The following is a 24,992-nucleotide window of genomic DNA, read 5'->3' as shown; positions in this document are numbered from 1 at the left end:
TGGAAATGTGTGTTATGAAAAAATTATCCATGGATTTCAGAAAGTTTTGCACCAAAATGAAGTTATCTTTAATTCCTTTTTCCCTGATTTTTTTTTTTTTTGACGTGTCTTTGAACAGGCTGAGTTAGAGAAATAAGAAGCAGAGTAAATCTTACAAGTTTAGCAGCAACCAAGCGACATGAGGGTATCCAGGAGGGAGTAAGAGCAGACAGAAGCCACTGAGAAGCCAAGTGATGTGAGAGAAGTCCATTGGGTTAGTCAATAAAGCAGCCACTGGCCACGATGTGGGGGTAGTTAGAGTGGTGCAACTTGCTGATGGATCAATTAGCATCAGTAAAACAAAGGAGCTGGTCCACCCAGCAGCAGTTGTCAACATAGGTTCCCACCACTTTCCCAGCATTGTCTGGGAACTTAGAAATGCAAATGCTTAGGTCCCACCGCCCCAGACTGAGATACGCTGGGGTGCCTCTGATGCTTGCTGAAGCTTGAGAATTGTCTATCCACATTGCACAGGGCCTTACTACTGAGGACATGATTCACGGACTTAGATTGTAGATATTTCCCGGAAGTTTGTTACAAATTTGGAATTTTGGACCCCACACCTGACCCTCTGAACCAGAGCCTGCATTTTAACAAGGTCCACAGCGATTCCCATGCACACTGAAGTTTGAGAAGTACTGGTTTGAGCATCAGAGAGCCCTCATATAAAATACGTCTACCTGCATTGTCTTCTCTTTGAATAAATTGCCTTTTTCACTCTTTTCTCATTTAAGTGTTTTTATTTATCTTTTATGTCCTTTCATGGCTCCCTCTCTCCCCCTTCCTCTTTCTTCTTCCTCTATCCACCTATGTCTTTCTGTTCTACTTTTTCACTTCCTATTTCTTTCCTAGCTCACTGTAGCTTTGAACCGCCTCCGCTCTCGGAGATGAATACAAATCTAGCACTTCTGCTCAAAAGTTTGCCAGCCTAAGCAAGTCTATCAGATACCCATGCTCAGCAGTACAAGGGAAACAAAACAGTACATCAGCCGCTTTGTTCTTCAAACAATGCAGCTTGCGAGAACAATGGTATAGGCCCAGTCATTGCACAGTTCCGTGGTATTAATGGAACTTTAATGATCAAGAGTACTCATGACTATCATGTGGTATTCACAGAAAGTCTGCTGGCCTGGGAGAGCACAAGATTTTCAGTCTACAGGAATTTACTAGAACATTTAGGCCCTGTATTGAGTGTTCGTTCTTCACTGTCAAGGGTGGATAATAACCACAGTAGAAACCAGCATTAATAACATTGATAGTAACAGAACAGCTTTCTTTTGTTTAACTGGAATAGTTTGTCTACCACTAATAATGTTGATATTTACTTATAATTAGTACTAAATATGACCCTGAACTTTTTCTATGAACTTCACAGTTGTTAATGTATTTATTTATTTATTTTTTCACTGTTCAAGGTTTATTTGGTGATTTAGTTGGTATGACGCATGGATAGCTGGTTGCATTGCTATATGTAGATCTTTCTTTTTACATTATGTGCAGTGTACACTACTCATACATACAATACACAAAATAAGATCCTTTAGAACAGTTATGCACAAGACATGCAATATTGAGTTTATACAATATTGGATCCCAGGTTGTGACTGACTGGGAAGAAAAGTTGGACTAAGCACGTTTGGTGAAGGGAGCAGAAGTTACGTAGCACACAGTAAACGCACGTCTAGTCGGAAGGGCAACTGGAGCTCATGCAACACAGGCAGTGGCACCTCAGAGGTGGGGAACTCTATCTTAGGCTGACCAGCTCAGGAGGACATAAAGTCAGTGTCACCCAGTACCTGGATGTAGCTGTCAGATTTTGTAAACCATTCTATTTCTAACTTTAGGAAACATGGCTTTTTCCCTCCCTAGGCCATTATGATCTCACTGCTTCAATCATGGATCAGATTAAAAAGGACTACATGCACAACCTCCAACTAAAACCCTGTTGTAGCCTAGACAGTGAAGTGGTAGGATATTATCCAAAGACTTTAAAACTGCAGCTCTTTTTGGATTCCCCACAGCGTGTCCGCGCTCTTCTTCAAGTGGGCCTCTTCTTCAGAGGTCAGAGTCACCTCACAACGTCTGAGATCCCATTTTGTCCCAAGACGCAAGGAACACTAAGGAAGACATCCTCCTTTATTCCATAGAGCCCCTTAATCATGGTGGAAATCGGATGCACCCTCCTGAGATTCTTCATTATGCTTTCTGCCAGATCTGCCACAGACAGTCCAATGGCCCAGGATGTGTAGCCCTTCAGCTTGATCACCTCATAGGCACTGTCTACCACTTGTTTGTGAACCTGTTTCCACTGTTCCTTGTCTGCATGGGTGCCTAACTCCGGGTGCAGAGTCTTCAGGGAGACACCAGCAACTTTCATGCCGCTCCACACAGGCACACTTGAATCTCCATGCTCGCCAAGGATCCAGCCGTGACAGCTCAGCGGGTGAACTCCCAGCCTTTCCCCCATCAGGTAATGGAAGCGGGCTGAATCCAGATTGCAACCACTTCCAATCACACGGTTTTTGGGAAAGCCACTTATCTTCCAGGCCACATAGGTCAGGATATCCACTGGATTGGAAACAACAAGCAACTTGCAGTGGGGGCTGTACTTGACAACATTGAGAATGATGAATTTGAAGATGTTCACCTTACGCTGGACCAAGTTCAGACGCTTTCTCCCTCTTGCTGCCGTGCCCCAGCCATGATGATCACCAGCTTGGAGTTGGCCGTCACACCGTAGTCCTTGCCAGAGACAATTTTGGGGGTTCTAAGGAAAAGGCTGCCATGCTGGAGATCCATCATCTCTCCCTTCAGTTTATCTTCCATGACGTCAACAAGAGCAAGTTCATCCGCCAAGTCCTTCATTAAGATACTGATGGCACAGGCCATGCCCACAGCACCAACCCCCACAACCGTGATCTTATTTTGGGGGACATGTTCTTCCTTCAGAAGGTTGTGAATCAGCTGATCCTTGAGAGCTGCCATTTTGGACCTGGAACCAAAAGGAATTGGGAGTGCACGTCGGACAGGCGCTCGGGGCGCTCGGTAATGGTACCCGGGCTCGGCGGCAGCGACTCCAGCACTCCTGTTAATGTATTTAAATCTCCCCACAGCTTAGATCTCTTCACAGTTAATGTTTTAAAATCTCCCCACAGTTCTGCAGGATTTTAGTCTCCACATTACATTTGGGGTCTAGATCACCACTGTGTTACACTGCTTCTCAAGTGAGAATGAGTCGAATTATACACAGTGTACTTGAATTTCACATTCCTTCACATTTTACACCCGGAGTCGAGGTTCGTTTGATATTTCTATGTTGCAACACTTTCAGTTGCAAACGGTATGGTGTGGTGAGATAAATGCTAGTCTGGGAGATCGAAGTCGTTTATTTTAATCCCAGTATCATAGACTACTAGCATGATAATTATGGGGAAGATCATGGGTTTAATCTCAACAGGTCACAACTTCTCTTACACAGAGACAATGTTAGACTTTGTTGGAGTGTATACTGTGATTCTTTCCAGATCCAATATTCTGTGAATTCTAAGAATGAAACAGTCCCATGAAATAATTAGATCTAAGACTATTACAGTATATGGAAGCATAACTAATCAATTTTCTAATTATGCCTTTAGCTATAATACAAACAAATAAAATGGAATAATATTTGGTTGTTAAGACAGAGGTGTTCACTACTATGTGAGCAACATGCATAGAAATGAAATAACTAATATATATATATATATATTTGTTTTATATAATAAAGGCCGGAGATGAATGACTGGTTTAATCTCTTACTTTTGTTCTAACAAATTATCAGATTTGTGGCTTAAAACAATACAGATTTATTATCTTCTGGTTCTGGAGGTCAGAAATCTAAAATGTGACTCAGGACTGAGATCAAATGTCAGCAGGTCTGCACTTTTGGAATCCTGGGAGAGAATCCCTTTCCTTTCCTCTCCCAGCTTCTGTGGGCTGTCTGTATCCTTTGAATGAAGATACTCTTTCTCCATCTACAAAGCCAGGAACAACAATTTGACCTTTTCCACCTCCCTCTTCTATTTTTAAGGACCCTTGTGATTAGATTAGGCTCACCTTCACAATCAAAGTTAACCTTTCTATCTCAACATCCTGTTTTGTTTTGTTTTGGTTTTGGTTTTAAAGATTTATTTATTTATTTATTTATTTGAAAGTCAGAGTTATGGAGAAAGAGGGAGAGAGATAGAGAAAGAGAAAGAGAGAGGTCGTCCATCCACTGGTTCACTCCCTAGATGGCCGCAACAGCAGACTGGACCAGACCAAAGCCAGGAGCCAGGAGCTTCATCTGGGTCTTCCACATGAGTAGCAGGGGCCCAAGTACTTGAGCCATCTTCTGCTGCTTTTCGCAGGCCATTAGCAGGGAGTCAGGTTGGAAAAGGAGCAACTGGAAGATGAACTAGTGTCATATGGGATCTGGGCATTTCATGCAGTGGCTTTACCCACTAGGTCACAATGCTGGCCCCCTCAATGTCCTTAATTTACCATATCTGAAAAGCCCTTTAGCCATGAAAGATAACTCAACAGAAGGTTTCAAGGATTAGGACACAGACATCTTTGTGGGGCTCTTATTCTGCCTACCATGGCTATCTTTTAGGATTCTCCCAGAACACTTCTATTCCATAAATTTAAAAACAAAACAATATTTACAATAAAATGAAGAAAGATTCTGTTTGAATTATTGTTAAGACCTCTTTCAGCTTAGACAATGAAGTTCACACTAAACATAATAACTCCACAAGTCCTTTTATTGAAGAGTGTCTAGAGAGGATACTGCTCAGGGCAGATGTGTGGCCTGGCAGGTTAGACCCCTGTGTCCCAACTTGGAGCATGTGCATTTAATGCCCACCTCTGGCTCCTGACTCCAGCTCCTTACTAAGGCGATCCTAGCAGGAAGCAGGCTCCAGTAACGGAGCCCCTGCCACCCGCATGGGCGATTTGGATTCAATAGCCAGCTCTTGGCTTTGACCTCAGCCCCGCCCTGACCATTGTGAGCATTTGGGCGGTGAACCAGCAGATAGAAGCTCTTTCTGGCTTTCTGCCTCTAAATAAAAATTCAGAACAATGAAAAAGATACGGTTTAAAGCACAAAAGAAGTGAGAGCCAAAAAAAGAAAAAAAAAAAAAGAGAAAACCCGGACAGACAATGTGGTGAAGTCAAGCCTCCTCATTTTCCGTATGAGGAAACAAGACCCAGGGAGGAGCAAAACAGAGAGGTGAGCAGAAAGCCTCTAGGCTTGATTCCCAGGCCTGGGTGTCTCCCTTTCTCTAGGCTGCCGCCCATTTTTTCACTCTACCAATCATTTCTACATCTTCTCTGTAGCTTAATGGTTAAGGAGGAATCTTAGCTAAACGTCCTTCGGCATTCCAGGCAACTCAGACACTTTCCACAGCTAATACTAATTACTGAAGCAGGTCTCTAGCTCTTCCCTCTTCCCTGGGGAGGTACAGACAAGAGCCAGATGCTGCAGGAGAGAACAATGCTTCTGGTTCTTTGATTGCCATGAGAGGATGATGAAGAGTAGGGGGAAAACTATGCTGTGGTAAGGAAAGTAGCTGAACCACAGATGAGGTGTTCATTGGAAAAACATTTTATAAATTCTATTTCTTCCCCTTAACGGGTGTCAGATGCAATGTGTTTGATGTCATGAATATGGAGATTGAATTTCAATTGGAATTTTTACAAAGCAAACATTATATAAAACACAAAAATGTAAGGGTAATGTTAAAACTTGATTAAATCCTTAAAATATGTCATAGGCTAAATTGGAGTCCCCTGGTATGTTTCTAATTCTACCATTTGGGGCAAGTCAGCTTGAGCATGTCCCAAATTATATATCTCTTCCTTCTCTTATTCCTACTCTTATGTTTAACAGGGATCACATTTCAGTTAAATTTCAACACTTAAGAATAACTGTGCATGTACCAATGCCATCTCACTATTCCAAGTGATCAATTTCAGTTCACAATTGATCATAATGAAAGGACTAAGAGTCAAAGGGAGCACATAAACAAGTCTAGTACCTGCTAACACTAACCGATAGAATAAATAAAGGGGAGAGTGATCCAACATGGGAAGTGAGATACCCAGCAGACTCATAGAATGGCAGATGTCCTAAATAGCACTCTGGCCTCAGAATCAGCCCTAAGGGCATTCGGATCTGGCTGAAAAGCCCATGAGAGTATTTCAGGCATGGAAAGCCAAGACACTCTGGCAAAAGATCTCTGTGAGTGAGATCTCAGTGGAAAGAACAGGTCTTCAAAGAAGGAGGTACCTTTCTCTGAAGGGAGGAGAGAACCTCCACTTTGACTATGACCTTGTCTAAACAAGATAAGAATCGGAGAACTCAGAGGGCTTCCATAGCCTTGGGAACTCATGACTGGAGCATAGGGAGATTACTGATGCCATAGACAGGAGTGTCAATTGGTAAAGTCAACAACAGGAGTCACTGTGCACTTACTCCTCATGTAGGATCTCTGTCCTTAATGTGCTGTGCATTGAGATTTAATGCTATAACGAGTACTCAAACAATATATTTCACTTTGTGTTTCTATGGGGGTGCAAACTGTTGAAATCTTTACTTAATGCATACTAAACTGATCCTCTGTAAAAAAAAAAAAAAATTATCAACTCCCAACTTGACTCTCACTGGGATTAAACATGACAATAGGTCTGATCTGATTTCATCATCATTTTAAAAAAATCATCTATTATTCCTCACTTTATGTTTCTGTGTGGGAGCAAACTGTTGAAATCCTTACTTAATGTATACTAAGCTGATCTTCTGTATATTAAGATAATCGAAAATGAATCTTGATGTGAATGGAAGGGGAGAGGGAGTGGGAAAGGGGAGGGCTGTGGGTGGGAGGGACGGTATGGGGTGAAGCCATTGTAACCCATAAATCGTACTTTGGAAATTTATATTCATTAAATAAAAGTTAAAAAAAAATATGTCATAGGCTTTCTAGGCCAAATCTTTGTTTTGCAAAGGAAAATCTTAACCTCTACAGAGCCCAAAGCAGAGAAAGCTTCACTTTAACCTATACACAGGCAGCAGGAACAGCATTGTCAGCTGTCCCACTCCAAATTTTCCCTTTTCCTAAAAATTAGAAAATTTCAGCATCTCCTTAGAGAAGGACAATCAGCCATGCTAAAATATTCCTGTTAGAAAATGCCTACCATTCAGAAACTACACCAATAAATTATAAGTTTAAAAGTATATGATGAGTTCAATAGGTGCCAAGGAAGCATTTGTTGAAATATAAAATCTGTTCCTGTTTTTTTGTTGTTGTTGTTGCTTGTTTTATAATCCCTTTTAGCAAGCTGGTAATGGAAAGAAGTGTGGTGGTCCAGCTGGTAATGGACCAGTGTGGTGATACAGTGGCTCTCTGCTAATACTCCTGGGAAAGCAATGGAAGATGGCCTAAGTACCTGGTCCCCTGAAACCCACGTGGGAGCCCCAGATGGAGTTCCAGGATCCTGGTTTCAACCTGGCCAAGCCATAGCAGACGAAAGAGCTTTCTCTTTCTCTCTCTCTCTCTCTCTCTCTCTCTCTTACTCTGCCTTTCAAATAAATAAATCCTTTTAAAAAGAAACATTTTTTAAAAATTATTTATTTGAAAGGCAGAGTTACAGAGAGAGACAGGGAGGGAAAGACAGAGAGAGCTTCCATCCACTGGCTCACTCCCCAAATGGCTGCAACAGCCAGGACTGGGCCAGGAGGAATCCAGGAGCCAAGAACTTCATCTGAGTCCTATGTGGGTGCAGGGGCCCAAGAATTTGAATCAGTTTCCTCTGTTTTTCCCAGGCACATTAGCAGGGAGCTGGATCAGAAGTAGAGCAACCAGGACTTGAACTGACATCTATATGAGATGCCAGTGTCACAGGCAATGGCTGAACTGACTTTGCCACAAAACCAGGCCTGAAAGAAGCATTTTTTTTTTTTTTTTTTTTTTTTTTTTTTTGGCAGGCAGAGTGGACAGTGAGAGAGAGACAGAGAGAAAGGTCTTCCTTTTGCCGTTGGTTCACCCTCCAATTGCCTGATCCGCGCTGATCCGAAGGCAGGAGCCAGATGCTTTTCCTGGTCTCCCATAGGGTGCAGGGCCCAAGCACTTGGGCCATCCTCCACTGCACTCCTGGGCCACAGCAGAGAGCTGGCCTGGAAGAGGAGCAACCGGGACAGAATCTGGCGCCCTGACTGGGACTAGAACCCGGCATGCCGGTGCCACAAGGCGGAGGATTAGCCTATTGAGCCGCGGCACCGGCCTTGAAAGAAGTATTCTTAAATACAAACAAGTAAACAAAACCAAAAACTTGTTGTAGAGGACCTACCATCTTCCTAAAGCAAAAACCACAATGGTGGAACCCATACTCCCAAAGATTCAGTCAGCTTTTTAGTACCTCGTTCATAATACAAACACATAGCCAGCTGCATTTGGTTTAAACCTGTAAGAAGAGCAAAATAAACAAGCCCGTAAAGGAAATACTGGGAGCAGAAGAATACATGAAAAGAGTTTTAGAAAAATAGAAGAAAGGAATGAAGGAAGAAAGGAAGAGTGGGAGGGAAGGAGAAAGGAGGAAGAGAAAACATTCAGAGAACATAAAGTTGGGAAAGTAAAACAAAGCAAAAATAAGCTTTGTTTTACTTTCCCAACTTTATAAAAAAAGTTACATATAAAGATAAAGTTGAGAAAAATCTCCCAGAAGGTAGGACAAAATGATGAAGAGACTGAAAATAATGAAGAAAAGATAAGGAGAGGGTCAATCCAGGAGAACCAGTATCTGAATATCAGGAATTCTGCTTAGAAAGCTCAAAGAAAATGTCAAGGACATTACTGAAAAATGATATAAGAAAACTTCTGAAACTAATAATCCTGAGTTTCCAGATTTCAATTACAAAGCACAAGGACACATCACTACGAAATTTCAGAGCACAGAGAACAAAGAGAAGGTCCTATAAACTTCCAGAAAAAAAAAAAAACAGATCATATAATAATGACGTTGGAATTCAAATCGTGACAATTTTTAGAAGCAGTATCTTCAAGATTTTTGAGAAAAATACTTCTGCCATAAATTCTTTATTTTAAGATTTTATTTATTTTATTTGAGAGGCAGAGTTACAGACAGTGAGAGGGAGAAACAGAGAGAAATGTCTTCCTTCTGTTGGTTCACTCCCCAAATGGCCCGCGGGAGACCTAAAAGAAGCTCCTGGCTTCTGGCTGCGAATTGGTGCAGCTCCAGCCATTACGGCCAACTGGGGATTGAACTAGCAGATGGAAGACCTCTGTGTGTGTGTGTGTGTGTTTGTGTAACGCTGACTTTCAAATAAATAAATAAATAAATCTTTAAAAAATTTAATTATGATTCCTATTTATATAAATTTAAAAAATACATAGGTTGAAAAAATATTGATCAGAGTAATATCTTGTATGACAAGCTAGATGGAGTGCACACAATTTTTTAAAATTGATTCACTTATTTATTTGAAAGGCAGAGAGAGATAGGGAGAGACAGAATGAGAGAGACCTTCCATCTGATGGTTCATTCCCAAAGTGGCCACAACAGATCTGGGCCAGGTCAAAACTAGAAGCCCGGAACTCCAACCTGCTTTTTCTTTTTTTTCTTTTTTTTTTTAAGCTTTTGGTGTTATAGTTTTTTTGTTTGTTTGTTTTTAAGATTTATTTATTTATTTGAAAATCAGAGTTATACAGAGAGAGAGAGAGAGGTCTTCCATTCGATGATTCACTCCCCAGTTGGCCACAACAGCCAGAGCTACGCCAGTCCAAAGCCAGGAGCCAGGAGCTTCCTCTGGGTCTCCCACATGGGTGCAGGGATCCAAGGACTTGGGCCATCTTCTACTGCTTTCCTAGGCTATAGCGGAGAGCTGGATTGGAAGTAGAGCAGCTGGGTCTCAAACCGGCGCCCATATGGAATGCCGGCACTTCAGGCCAGGGGTTACCCTGCTGCGCCACAGCACCTACCCCATCCTGCTCTTTCATGTAGGTGGCAGGGGCCCAGGTGCTTGGGCCATCATCAGCTGCTTCCCCTACACATTAGCAGAAAGCTGGATAGGAAGCAAAGTAGCTAAAACTTGAATCAGCACTCTAGTAAGAGATTCTGGCATTGCAAGAGATAGCTAAACCAACTGTGCCACAAGACAGGTCCCAAGAAGTATTTATTTATTTATTTATTAGTTATTTTTTCATATTTTGCATTGAACTTCTATCCGTATTTTTATTAAGAAAAAGTTGATAATATTTTGTTTGAGTTTGAAGTAGAAATAAGTGAGTTCTTAAATACAGTTATATTAAATCAAAGGGTTTTGATGTTATCATTCAAAGTTTTTCTTTGTCTCTATCTCTCCCCTTCTCACTCTCTCTGTAATTCTGCCTTTCAAATAAATAAAATATATGTTTTTTATTCTTTTTAAAATTATTTTTAAAAAGATTTTATTTATTTATTTGATAGGCAGAGTTACAGACAGTGAGAGAGAGAGAGAGAGAGAGAGAGAAAGGTCTTCCTTCCCTTGGTTCACCCCCCAAGTGGCCGCAACAGCCAGAGCTGAGCCTATCTGAAGCCAGGAGCCAGGTGCTTCCTGCTGGTCTCCCACACAGGTGCAGGGGCCCAAGCACTTCACTTCTTTCCCAGACCACAGCAGAGAGCTGGACTGGAAGAGGAGCAACCGGGACCAGAACTAGCACCCATATGGGATGCCAGCACCGCAGGCGGAGGATTAACCTTCTGCCATGGCGCCGGCCCCAATATATTTTTTTAAAAGTCTTTATTTATAACTTTAAAATTCTACTTATCTGTACCCTCCCAATTTAGAAGACTGAAAAGTATTATCATCTGGAACACTGACTAACAGGCACTCTCTTTTTTGTAATACAGTAACTTAAAGTCATCATTTTTTACCCTGTTTTTTTTCAAAGGATGTGAACAAAACGTTCAAGGTCAGTGAAACAATTTAACATACAAGTATCACCACACAGGGGATAGAGGGCAGGGAGAGGAAAAGAGAAAGATATGTAAGGCTTGATTTCCAAAGAGCTTCTGATATAATGAAATGTATTTGGAAAATTAGTATCCTTACAAAATAAACTCCTCAGAAATCACTCTCCCTGTGGGTGTTGCATAAGCCAAAGACAGAATGAAGGACAGGGAGAAAGGAAACCGCCCAGCGGAAGCTTCAACGTCTTTTCAGATTGCGATTCTCCTTCAACATTATACATCTAGAAGACAAACTCTAGGCAAATGAAACTTACTGTCACAAAAATGTACCTTTCTACCAATAGCTGTAGTGACGTTACTAGAGCACTAATGGTGACAGATTCACTTCAGCTGAAAACTCCCTCTGAATAACTTTGGAATAGTGAAATGTCTCCAGCTTCAGCATGGTATGAACCATTGATCTACAAAACATGCTACAACGTTACTTGAAATTCTTACATGGGCATTGGTTAGTTTATGTCGTTTTCTTTTTTAAAAGATTTACTTATTTGCAAGTTGGAGTTACACAGTGAGAGATGAGGCAGAGAGAGAGAGAGAGAGAGAGAGAGAGAGGTCTTTCATCTGCTGGTTCACTCCTCAGTTGGCCGCAATAGCTGGAGCTGCGTCAATCTGAAGGCAGGAGCCAGGAGCTTCCTCTGGGTCTCCCACATGGGTACAGGGGCCTGAAGACTTGGGCCATCCTCCACTACCTCTCCAGGCTATAACAGAGCTGGATTGGAAGTGAAGCAGCCCGGACTTGAACCAGTACCCATATGGGATGCTGGCACTGCAGATGGCTGCTTTACCTGCTACACCACAGCACCAACCCCTAGTCTATATGTTGTAATGTTTGGTTTGAAGGTATTGTTTTGTTATGGAGCCTTGTAGAAACTGTCCATTCCTGCGATATCAATTGACATTTTCATTTCACTATATTATTTATCCATTCAGACATAGCTGACTCACCCAAATAACCCTTAATAAGATATGTCAGTATCATTACTTAGTTACCTTTTTCTACCCTTTATGTCCAGACCTGAAGTTCAGAAAAGCTTGGGTAATAAATTGGATATTAGATAAATTTCATTTGTAGAGTCAGTTCAAAATACACTCCTTAGGCCGGCGCCGTGGCTCACTAGGCTAATCCTCCACCTTGCGGCGCCAGCACACCGGGTTCTAGTCCCAGTCGGGGCGCCAGATTCTGTCCCGGTTGCCCCTCTTCCAGGCCAGCTCTCTGCTGTGGCCCAGGAGTGCAGTGGAGGATGGCCCAAGTGCTTGGGCCCTGCACCCCATGGGAGACCAGGAGAAGCACCTGGCTCCTGCCTTCAAATCAGCGCAGTACCGCTGGCCACAGCACGCCGGCCACAGCAGCCATTGGAGGGTGAACCAATGGCAAAGGAAGACCTTTCTGTCTCTCTCTCTCTCTCACTATCCACTCTGCCTGTCAAAAGAAGAAAAAAAAATCCACTCCTTAAACCCTGAGCTTTTGTAAAACATTTATTGTCATGCTATTTCAAAGCACCAAGAGCCAAAAATCTGCTTTTAAAAAATTGTGTGATTGCAATTTCTTATCTATACTATGTCATAAACCTCAAATTAAAAATTCATGTCCCTATCTGTTTTAGCCTTTGTTTTTTTCATTTCCATGGCTAGGGTGTCTGTTTGTAAATATTTGTGGAGGCAAAGATAGTTTACTGCCAGAGGGAGACTTCCTGGTTCGCAGTAAAAACTTGGGGCTCTCTCCTGGACGGCCTTGGGCCGGGAAATGCACATGCTTCAATGCAGAGTTATCACTTTGGGATTTCATCAGATTTACTCTGGTTCAGCACCTTTCCTATTCGGTTGTCCCCTTTATGATGCAAAGGAGTGCCTCTTGGGAAAATCATCAGCACTTTTCCTGTTAATGGTTGTGTCCTTTCTGTCTGGCTAGTTGTCACTATTCTGACCTTTAAAACTGAGAGTAAACAAAACCTGAATCTGGAAAACCCAGCAGTGTCCTTGCTCTCTCTTGATACCTGTTAGGAAACAGAAAGAGCTAAAGGAAGAAAGAACTAGTCCTCCAGTACCTCAGAACTGTACAGTCCCTGAATTGAAAAGCAATTTCACCTCCTTGAAAACATCTGCCTAAGCAGGCATCACACTTACACTTCATTGGTCAACCTTTAATTTCAAAGATTTAATTGTTCTAAAAATCAATGGGTGGGCCAGCCCCATGGCTCAATAGGTTAATGCTCCACCTGCGGCGCCAGCACACCGGGTTCTAGTCCCTGTCGGGGCCCTGGATTCTGTCCCGGTTGCCCCTCTTCCAGGCCAGCTCTCTGCTGTGGCCAAGGAGTGCAGTGGAGGATGGCCCAAGTGCTTGAGCCCTGCATCCACATGGGAGACCAGGAGAAGCACCTGGCTCCTGGCTTTGGATCAGTGCAGTGCACCGGCGGCAGCGGCCATTGGTGGGTGAACCAAGAGAAAAGGAAGACCTTTCTCTCTTTCTCTCTCTCTCTCTCTCTCACTGTCCACTCTGCCTGTCAAAAAAAGAAAAAAAAAATCAATGGGGGAACTTTAGCTGTCAGTCCATCTGAAATAAACTGTTTGGAAAAAAACAAGTAATAAGATGAAGCAAAGATATGAAGTATATTTTCTGGAATGCTTATATGTTCTAGTATAAGTTAGACCTCCTTCTCTTAGAAATTGCATTTTAAATGGTGAGATTTCAACTAGACACCAAAGGGGAAAGAAAGTGAGACCATAAGGTAAGGTATACAAGAAGCAGAAAAATTAGGATACCTCATTAATCTACCTTTGCTGTACACATAAAATATACTCTTAATTTACACTGATTTTTGAATTGTGTTAGTATTTAGAAAGATTACATGTGATATGAACCAATTTTTATTTTTTAAAAATCTATATTTAAATACACAGAAAATATGCAAATATTTACTAAAATATATATTAAAGGGATATATTTGTTTATATGATTGTATATAGATGTATGTGATAATAAAAGTTGTATTTTAAAAAAATAGACATTGGTCAAGTATTTGACACCATGCTTAAGTCTTCACTTGGGATGTCCCCATCCCACATCAGAGTGCCTGGTTCAACTCCTGGCTTCTCCACTTCCCATGGCACTTCTCAACTTCCTGCTAATGTGTACTCTGGGAGGCAGTGATGACGGTTCAGATACTTGGGCCCTGCCAACTATATAGGAGACCTGCAATAGTTCTGGGTTCTTGGCTTTAGCTTGATCCTGTGGGCATTTGGGGTGAACCAGAGGGATGAGCCCTCTCTCTCTCTGACAGTCTGTGTCTTTCTCTGTATCTCTACCATTCAAATAAAATGAAAATAAATGAATAAATTACATACAACTTGTATGTAATTTAACAATATGTAGGCTTACCAAATACACTGCTTTATGTAAGCATTTTTTGTATATACACACATATGGTTTTACTAATAAAAAAGGTGATTTTTAACTTAAAAATAAATTACATTTTTTATTTCACTGTGCCCCAAGAGGTTTACAAATTAAAACTCAAAAAGTCTGAGCTGATGCCGTAGCATAGTGGGTTAAAGCTGCCGCCTTCAGTGCCAGCGTCCCATATGAGTGTCAGTTCAAGCCTCAGCTGATCCAGCTCCCTTCTAATGTGCTTGGGAAAGCAGTTGAAGATGTCTCAAGTGCTTGGGCCCCTGCATGCACATAGGAAACCTAGAAGAAGCACCTAGTTCCTGGCTTCAGATCAGCCCAGCTCCAGCCATCACAGCCACTTAAAGAGTGAACCAGTGGATGGAAGACCTTTCTCTCTCTCTCTCTCTCTCTCTCTCTCTCTCTCTCTCTCTTTGCCTCTGCCTCTCTGTAAATCTGCTTTCAGATAAATAAACAAATCTTTCAAAAAACAAAACTTCAAGAAGTCCATTTATTCAATAAATCTTTCGGAGCGCTGACCCTGTGTCAGGCCTCTTCTAGGGCTGGGGTAGAGTATAGCTGTAGCACATATGATGTTGTCTTGATCTGTTATAAGACAACAAAAGTCAAAATCCCAAATCCATAAAATCCCGCTTTTTTTTAAAAAAAAGATTTATTTATTTATTTGAAAATCAGAATTGCAGAGACAGACAGAGAGAGCGAGCTTCCACCTATTGGTTCACTCCCCAGATGAAAGAGACAGGGCTGAATCAGGTCAAAGCTAGGAACCAGGAGCTTCACCTGGGTCTCCCAGGTGGGTGTCAGGGATGCGAACACCTGGACTATCTTCTGCTGCTTTTCCCAGGCCATTAGCAGGGAGCTGGATCAGAAGTGGAGCAGCCAGGACATGAACCGGTGCCCATTTGGGATCCAGCATTGTAATCAGTGGCTTTACCCACCATGAACAGCCATCTGGGGAGTGAACCAGCTGGTGGAAGATCTCTCTCTCTCCCTCTTTCTGTAAATCTGACTTTCAAGTAAGTAAATAAACCTTAAAAAAAAAAAAAAAAAAAAAGAAAAGTGGCCATGGTGAAGAAAAAAATGCATAAGAGGCTGGCAAATTGCCTATGGACAAAATAAAATGCAGCTGAAGATGAGAAAAATATAACAAAAGAATTTGAAGCAAAATGTGTTAAAAACATATCAGAAAGAAAGAGGACTTTTGTTCTAAACATTTTACAGTGATCAAAGTTGAGACATTTAAAATAGGAAAACCAAGTACAACCATACAGGCATGAGGTCACCAAGAATGGGAGGGTGAAGCATCACAGGTAGTGAAAGGTTTGAAGAAGAGGGCTGACAGTAAGAACTTCCGTAAAGAGAGGCTGGGAGCTTTGCCCTAAAAATGAAGTATAGGTAAATTAAAGGTAAAGCTAAAGAAGAGAAAATCTGATGAAAGCATTTGAAATGAAAATGGGTTAGAGACACACCAGGAAGCAAGGAAAGTTGTGGAGAGCTCCATGAAGAAGAGTGAGTGGTCGCCAAGTCAAGTGTAGCCACAGCAGAAGTCAGACAGAGGAGAGACGGATGTTTGGTTTGCGCAGTCATCTTCAAATGAACAGGAAGACGTGGGCCAGTGAAAAAACCAACAGAAAGGAAGTATGGATTCTCAACTTGCTCATAGGCCAGGGGAGAGTCTTAAAAAGAGGAGCCAGGAGCAGAAAAATAACTGCCAAGATAGCCTGGATTAAAACAGAGATTTTAAAGGGATTATTTTGAAATTAGTATTTAATAACTGTTTTCACATACCCTCCATAAAATCTAAAATATGTCAAGTTTCACAAGTTTATGCTTTTAATCTAGACGAAGTGCCTATGTTAATTAAAACAGAAAAAATAGAATCTGAGATAAATTGATTTTTTTCCTTTTCCTTTTTTTTTAAACGACCACAATTGCAGTTACATTAATCACCAAACAAAAGCATGACAGTAACATACATTTTCTTGTGGGAATCTGAAATCAAAGCATGTAAATCACATTTCAATTTTGCTGTTCCTTTAGAATCACATACTGATCTACTTAGATAGCCGAGGCCCGGAGTTCAAAAGTATTTAACGTTAAGATCCAAGCTCCGTTCTGCTTTGCAGCAAAATTATTCCAAAGCTTCCCATGCTCCGGTTCTCCCTTGCTGAGCAGCTCATGCACGCTATACAAATGGTTTCTTCAGGACTGAATGTGACTAGGGAGGAAACGGTCATTGAAAAGCATCCCCTGTACCACTGGGAACACAAAAAGCCATCACATTCAGGGGGAAATAAAAGAGAATCCTTTGGCAATAGAGATTCCAGAGTCCACCATCAGAAAATTAGTTACTTCTCAAGAATCTTTTTATTTCTTTTTAAGCCTTCCCCAATACAAAAAGGAAGCAGGAAAGAAATCTTTTCAAACATACAAACTTCTGTTAGATCTAATGGACAAAGTCTTTGGAGTTTTTCCATCTTTAAGGTTATTGCAGACATATGAAAAAGGTATTAAATTTTTAGTTGTTTCAAAGAATAATTTTTTTAACCTTTCCTGGTTTACTTACTGAGGGCCTATAAACCAGTTAGTAAAAGTGTTTATAAAAGGAGAGTATTGTGGTCTGACCTACCCTGGCACAGAGTTCATTTCATAAGATGCCTGTCACCCAGCAGACATGATCAACCACCCCTTTAACACCCATCCACCCACCCCTCCCGCCAAGCAGACACCATGACCCATTCACTCCTGACAGATCGTACTCTATAGCCTCTGTTCTGTAGCCTTTTGGATGGCTGCTAAATTGTTGTTTGTTACAAAGCATGCTTTTGCTGTGACAGATGCCCCCAACTCCTTCTCCTGCTGAGCTCATGGAATCACAGCTGTGTTGTACCACAAGTACAGTGTTGTCAAATCTTCGCTTTGTTTAATTATTCAAGTTGGTTCCACTACCAAATTAAACTGCCTGAAGATATTATAGGATTTCAGCACAATTCGCACAATAGCGACCATATAGATACAAACCCTTGCCAAGTATCTACGTGGACTCCACATCTTGCCCACAGTAATAATCGACAGCGTACCACCGATTAACCAAGAGCAGAAAGCTACATGGAACCATTTTATCAAGCCACAGTCCCTCCGACTGGAAGCCCTTGCTTGTTCAAGGCCAGCAGGAATCAGGAGCTCGGCCTAGAGGGTACCCTTTCTATACATGGATTTTTACCCCATAGACATTGAGCCCCTACTCAAAACTCAAGTTCTAGCCAACGAACAAACCATAGTTCAAGGTTGTAGTTTCCTGAATTTAGTAGAAATGTCAGGATGAATTTTATCCTCTGAGATTTACTTTTGTCTATATTCTCCCCCCAAGTACTCTATTTTAAAAACTTATTTATTTGAGAGGCAGACTGAAAGAGAGACAAAGTTCCCACGCACCAAGTGGTTCACTTCCCAGATGTCTACAAAGGACAAGACTGGGTTGGGTTGAAGCTAGGAGCTAGGAACTCATTCCAGGGACCCAACTACTTAAGCCATCACTTGTGCCTCCCAGAATCTGTGTTGGCAGGAAGCAGGAATCAGGAGTTGGAACCCAGAAATGAACCCAGTTACTCTCATATGGGATGCAGGTTTCTTAACCACTAGGTTAAATGCCCACCCCCCACCCACCCATTCAAAGTTCTTTGAAAGGTATGGAGAAGTGTTTTTCTGAGCTGGATGTGCCTGGTACTCCAACAGGAATATGACAAGAGTAACTTGGAGTGTGTTCTTTTACACTCCACGGAATTAAAACAACAATATTAGGAGTGGAAAGAGGTTTCAGAGACCATCTCATTAGAATTCCTGATTTTGCAAGGAGGAAATGTAGACCCAGAGTGGCAGAGTAACTTGAAACACATCGCCTGGCTAGAAAATACAAGGCCTCTCTATGGTCTCTCAATCCAGGGCCCTCCCTCTACCACATCTCTTCTAGCCACTGAAGGGGTAGGAATGGAGTCCATTTTCTATCATTCCATCTTCCTCTCTTGCTCTGCACCTTGGCAGGGTGTCTCTCCTTTCAAGAGAGAAAAGAATTAACTGTGCTGTCTGCTGCTGCTTTGCCACATAAGCTGTGCTAGAGCAAAGAGAAAGAGGAAGGGGCAACTTTAGGAGGTCATATTTATAGGGCAGAGTGCCTCCAAGTCCCCTACAACATCCTGGTGCCTCTATGTCTATGGGCTAAAAAACCAGTGCACAGAAAGGGACTTTTCTTGGCCACCATGTAAGGAGGAGTGCAGCTGCACTGGCGACTGCACAATTCCCAGGAGCAACCAGGCATCCGTCCAGCTCCTCTGAGAACTGCTGAAGCCAGGGGGAGCTGACTTTTTCCCTCCACACTTGGAAAGATGCATTGCTTGAACTCTCCCAGGCTGTGAGGGGAGATGCAGATTAAGCAGCTACAGAAATTGAACCAGAAAGTACTTTTTCATAAGGCTCGGCAATCATTTCTCAGTGCTGGGTTAATTTACAGAGAAATATGGAGAAAGAATAGAGATGTTTGGTATAACGTACATTCTCAATATGTCAAGGATTAGTAACTTTATCTGGTTCCTTTCGGCTTGACTACAAGAAGATTAGATTTCTTAGAATTTTAAAAAACCTGAGAAACCAGCAACTACAAAATACAAATTAACTGAGGCATCCTGTCTGTAATAGGCATAAAGTTGTTCACCAGGTGAAAAGAAAACCAAGTTTCAATTTGATAACTTCGCTAGGAAAGTATTTTCTAAGAGAGAGAAAAGACAGAATGTTACCTAAAACTTTTACTTGCCTGAATTTTTGCACTTAAATGCTTTCTTTGTACCTCATCACCAGAGGTAACATAAAGTTGTTCACGGTTCTAGGTAGCTTCCAAGAGAAAGGATTCATGAAATACCTATTATGTTCCAAGTGCTTTACACACAAAGGCAAACAGCAAAAACAAATAGGACTTGGTCCTGCCATCAGCTTATAAAAGGAATTATATGAAGGCAAGTAATGGGTAACTCTGTTTTATAAAGTTTTATTCATACTTTATAACCCCTACCCTCTTTCCTAACCTCTGTTTCTGAATTTCTAACAAATTTATTTGTATCTGACTCCTCTGGAATCATGCATTCCACTGCATTCTCAAACTAGAAATGCCCAAAGCTGAATGCAATCTTTTCCATCCAAAATGGATTTTCTGACTTTCATTAAAGGCATCAACTATTTACAAAGTCACCAAACAAAAGACCTTCAAATTAGTTGTTTGTTCATTTGCTTGTTTATTTTGAGAGCCACAGACAGACAGATAAGACAGAGAGAATTCCCATTCACTGGTTCAATTCTCAGATACCTACAAGGGCTAGGGCTGCATCTGGGAGCCAAGAACTCTATCAGGTTTTCCACATGGGTGGCAGAGACAGTCGCTTGAGCCATCACTGCTGCCCCCCAAAGTACACATTAGCAAGAAGCTGGAGTTAGAAACAGAGCCACATCTCAAACCCAGGCACCCTGACTTGGGATGTGGGCATTCCAAGTGGTGTCTTAAGTGTGGCATCACCACCAGCTCCTGAAATTAGTCCCTATTCCACCCTTTTCCTCATTCTCAAACTCCATCACACTGTTCTTACTGAGGATTTCACTCTTCTACTCTAGTCTCTGCCTCATGGCTTTATCAGGGGGTCTTTAAAAAGTTCATGGAAAAAACATACTATAAGGGCATATCTGGTAAAGCAGCTGCCTGCAGTGCCTGTATCCCATACATGCACTGGTTCAAGTCCTGGCTGCTCCACTTCTGATCTAGCTCTCTGCTATGGCCTGAGAAAGCAGGAGAAAATGGCCCAAGTCCTTGGGCCCCCACACCCATGTGGGAGACCCAGAAGAGACTCCTGGCTCCTGGCTTCAGATTGACACAGCTCCGGCCATTGTGGCCAAATGGGGAGTGAACCAACTGATGGAAGACCTCTCTCTCTGCCCCTCCTTCTCTCTCTGTGTAACTCTGTCAGAGTTCAAATAAAATAAATAAATCTTTAAAAAAAAAAAAAAAAAGAGGGGCCAGTGCCGTGCCTCACTTGGTTAATCCTCCGCCTGTGGCACTGGCATCCCATATGGGTGCCAGGTTCTAGTCCCGGTTGCTCCTCTTCCAGTCCAGCTCTCTGCTGTGGCCCAGGAGGGCAGTGGAGGATGGCCCAAGTGCTTGGGCCCCTGCACCCGTGTAGGAGACCAGGAAGAAGCACCTGGCTCCTGGCTTCGGATCAGTGCAGCACCGGCCATGGCGGCCATTTAGGGGGTGAACCAATGGAAGGAAGACCTTTCTCTCTCTCTCTCTCTCTCTCTCTCTCTCTCTAAATCTACCTGTCAAATAAAAAAAAAAAAAAGAAAGAAAGAAAAGAAAAAACATACTATAAGAAAACTACGCATGGGTTTCAATAATATTTTGTACCAGAGTAAACTTATCTTTTAACTTTTTTGTTCCATGTGTGTTTTGAAGCACCCTCCTATATCTGTACCAAGATGCTTAAAGACTCTTGCACCAGTAACTAATTGTTCTAACACACCCTGCCTCCAGGCTGATGCACTAACTTACATACTATCACCAGAGAAATTGTTCTATAATATCTCTTTGATCTTGACACTAATTACACCAAAGTTGGAGGCAGGTAATCTTTACCTTCAGAAGAGTCTAATCGTCCTAGCTTTACATTTGCAATCCTCTAGCGGCTACTGGCTGCCCAGCAACTTCACTCCTGGTCCCCTGAATATGTGTGCTTCTTTCCCATGTGTGCCACTGGCTAATTCTCTTCTTCTCCTGGAATGTCTTCATCTCACATCTGCAGCCATGACTACACTGACATCAAATCACCTACCCTTCATTCCCAGAATACACACTGATGTGTACTACTTATATGCCGATATAGTATTATGTATTATTTTATTGTTATCAGTATGTGTCTTCTATTACATCCCCATGAGTATCTGTAAAGTACAAGGAGATACGCTAGGAAGTAAGAGGATTCAAAGATAAATGAGACTTACAGTATGGGAAAAATAAAACATGCATACAAATAACATTAATATGTATAAGCATGTAAGTACTATGAAAATTAAGAAATAGGAAGCAAAGGGAAAAAAAGGTCACCTGTGGGGCCCAGTGCTTTGGTACAGCAGGTGAGGCTGCTGCCTGCCATGCCAGCATCTTGTATGGGCATCTGTTCAAGTCCCAGCTGCTCTGCTTCCAATTCAGCTTGTTGCTGATGAGCCCAGAAGAGCAGCAGAGGATGGTCAAAGTGCTTGGGCCTCTGCACCCATGTGGGAGACCCAGATGAAGCTTCTGGCTCCTGGTTTTGGCCTGGCCCACCCTTGGCTATTGCAGTCGTTTGAGAAGTAGGCCAGTGGATAGAAAATTTCTCTCTCTGCCTTTCTCTCTGTAGCTCTGCCTTTCAAGTAGATGAATAAATCATAAAAACCAAAACAAAACAAAATAAGATACCCCATAATGGACAGTAATAGGGAAAAAAATCATGGCAAAGGCAGCATTTGACCAAGAACCCTAAAAACTAGAGTGTGTTATATGATGTTTTAGACTTATTAAACCTCTAAGAATATGTGTTGATTGGATAAATCACAATAAATGAATTATAAATGAACAATGAAAGTGGACAGAAAGTACAAGGTGGTTTATGAAAAACCATCTACTAACTTAATGAAAAAAATTAGGCAAACTTGTGTAAATGCCCCATGACCCATTCTCAACCCAAGTAGACACTCAGCCTTCTGTTTTGTCGATAATCTTCAAGACTACCCAGATCTTGAACCATGATCTAATAGAGGTGTGCAATACTGTGTAGTTCTGGAGGTGGCCAGTAGCTGAGAGCCAACACAGTGATAGGCACAGATTCTGCCTTTCCAGTGCCTATAACTCAAAACTGCTGCTGGAACTCTCTTCTTTCCAGTAGAAATCATGTACCTTGGTTTCAGCCATTCAGAAAGCAGAAGGATGTCTTGAAGGCAGCTGCACAGACATGCCACATGTCCTGTTGGTAACAAGCCCAAATAGAAATCCATCAGTCCTCATTACAGATGATTAAATAAAGGTATCAAGCATCAGGGAATTATCCAGTTACAGAAAAAAATAGCAGCAAGTAGACAGTGAACTGGAATCTTTAACCCTTAGCCCAGTGAGCCATGCCACCTCCAACCAGGACTAGCTCAAGACTGGGTAGAATTGCCCCTCCTGGTTCATAGACAGAATCAGTCTCTGGACTTCCTTTGACAGTGGGACTTTTAGATGACACTGGTCCGTTTGTGAGTGAACAGACTACATCAGCTCTCCTGCCTGCCATGTACTGAGCTTCCCACTCCCACAGGCACTGACATTACAGATACCTAAAGAGAGATTATAAATATCAATCGAGATAGAAAAGTTTGTGCCTGAGAATGTTATGACAGTCAAAATAACACATAAGACAGAAATTGCTTCCACTGAATAAGGAGACATCTTTCCTCTGTGTGATGCTTCTGCTTGAAATGTAATTTCCTGTATGGGAGGCAGAGAAAAGTAGCAAAGCAAACCAATACGGTTCTTTATAACAGAAACATTGATGAGTCCTTATGAAAGTAAATAAAACCCCTGTGAAACACTAGGAAACTTCTTTGAAAAAAGCCCATAAATTGGCCATAAAGGTTACCCTAGCCTGAAAGCCAAAGTAATTAGGACTCACTAAAAGAATCCAGACCGAGGATGAGGACAACGCTCAGGGCTGTGCAGTGAGGGGAGCAACCAGGGAATGGCCAAGCAGGAATGTTAATTCCTCGTGAACAGAACACTAAGGTCATTCTGTAGACCCTCTCTTTTCCCTGATGGGATGAGAAGCCTTGTAATGAGCACAAGGGACAACAATAAAAATTTCATTACTAGAGTGAGTTCCTGGACTTAAAATATTTCTAGAGCATTGCTAAGCCTAAAGAGCCAGGAAATGTACAGAGAGGAATTCCAAAAAACCTTGAATTTTTATGTACATAGTAATTAATAATTTAAAATAATTACATTGGCCTCTGCTATTGGTACCTTCTTGGACATGTTTCTATTAATAGTTTATGTTTGGATATCTTTTAATAGTCTATAAACAGTTTTTTTAAACCAAGATTATCTAGTTTGAATCTCCCACCGAGTGTGTATGGTAAGTTAACTGAAAATTTTAAGCAGGCAGTTAAAGGTCCACTAACGCTTCAAAAGGCTCAGGGGAATTAGCCAGTGAGCGCTTCTTTGGGTCACTCTGCCAAGGTGAGCTGTGACACCAAGGAGTACATTAGATGGTGGCTGCACATCATGCCTGTGCAGAGAACTGCACGTCTCACTGGTTCATGTATGAGCTCATCTCAGGGAAAACCAGGCTTGAAAGGACTGCTGTTCTCCCATTACTGTGTGAAAAATACAGGCTTAAGGAATATTGATCTCTTCTTAAAGACGACTTTGGGAGCCAACTTCTCTCTGGTGCTATATGTTAAGTCAAAGACCAGGCATGCGGAGAGTTTATATGCTCTGCTGGAGAATCAAATCTGAGCAGTGTAATACAGAAGACACAACGGTTGTTAAATCAACAACAGGAGTCACTGTGCACTTACTCCCCATGTAGGGTCTCTCCTAAATGTGTTGTAATACAAGAATTAATGGTAAAACTAGTCTTCAAACAGTACTTTATACTTTGTGTGCCTGTGTGGGTACAAACTGTTGAAATCTTTGCTTAGTATATACTAAGTTGATCTTCTGTATATAAAGATAATTAAAAATGAATCTTAATGAAGAATGGGATGGGAGAGGGAGTAGGAGATGGGATGGTTTATGGGTGGGAGGGTGGTTATGGGGGGGGGGACTGCTATAATCCAAAAGTTGTACTTTTGAAATTTATTTATATTTATTAAATAAAAGTTTTCTAAAAAAAAAGACACAAAAGGTGTAATATATATGTGTATACATATGCATGCATGTAAATGCTGAATTATTTGAAAGATACAGGATAAGCTTAGTCATTGTAAAGTTTTTATTTATTTTTGTTTATTTGAAAGGCAGAATGAAAGAGAGTTTTTCCATCTGCTGGTTCACTACTCAAACGCCCACAATAGTCAGGGCTGGAGTCAGCCAAAGCCAGGAATTCCATCTTGGTCTCTCAGCTGGGTGGCAGGGACCCAAGTACTTGAACTATTATCTACTGTCTCTCAAGGTGCACATTAGCAGAAACTGGATCAGAAACAGAAGTGAGACTTAATCTTGAACCTTCCTATAGGGCATTTGGGCATCTCAAGCTGAAACTTAACCTTATACACTACAAAGGCCCCCCTGGAGACACCTACCTTGTTGTTTGTTTGCTTTTTAATGATTTATTTATTTGAAATTCAGAGAGAGAGAGAGAGAGATTTTCCATATGCTGATCACTCTCCCAAATGGCTACAAAAGCCAGGTCTGGGCCAGTACAAAGCTAGGAACCAGAAACATCATCTAGGTCTT

General features: G+C 41.7%; 1 long non-coding RNA gene and 1 pseudogene across 1 annotated transcript in view; both read right to left on the bottom strand.

Moving 5' to 3' along the window:
* The window catches only part of LOC127492986 (uncharacterized), a 98,542-nt gene that overhangs the window by 43,703 nt on the left and 29,847 nt on the right, over nt 1–24,992 (bottom strand). The window contains exon 2 of the long non-coding RNA XR_007922863.2: nt 22,455–22,521. This is a non-coding gene — a long non-coding RNA (uncharacterized lncRNA). The remainder of the gene's footprint in view (nt 1–22,454; nt 22,522–24,992) is intronic.
* LOC100351519 (L-lactate dehydrogenase A chain pseudogene) lies at nt 1,426–3,142 on the bottom strand (annotated as a pseudogene).

This window comes from Oryctolagus cuniculus, chromosome 5 (assembly GCF_964237555.1).
Source record: "Oryctolagus cuniculus chromosome 5, mOryCun1.1, whole genome shotgun sequence".
Taxonomy (NCBI): domain Eukaryota; kingdom Metazoa; phylum Chordata; class Mammalia; order Lagomorpha; family Leporidae; genus Oryctolagus; species Oryctolagus cuniculus.
Note: the sequence above shows the minus strand (reverse complement) of the source record. Positions and strands in the feature narration are given on the sequence as shown.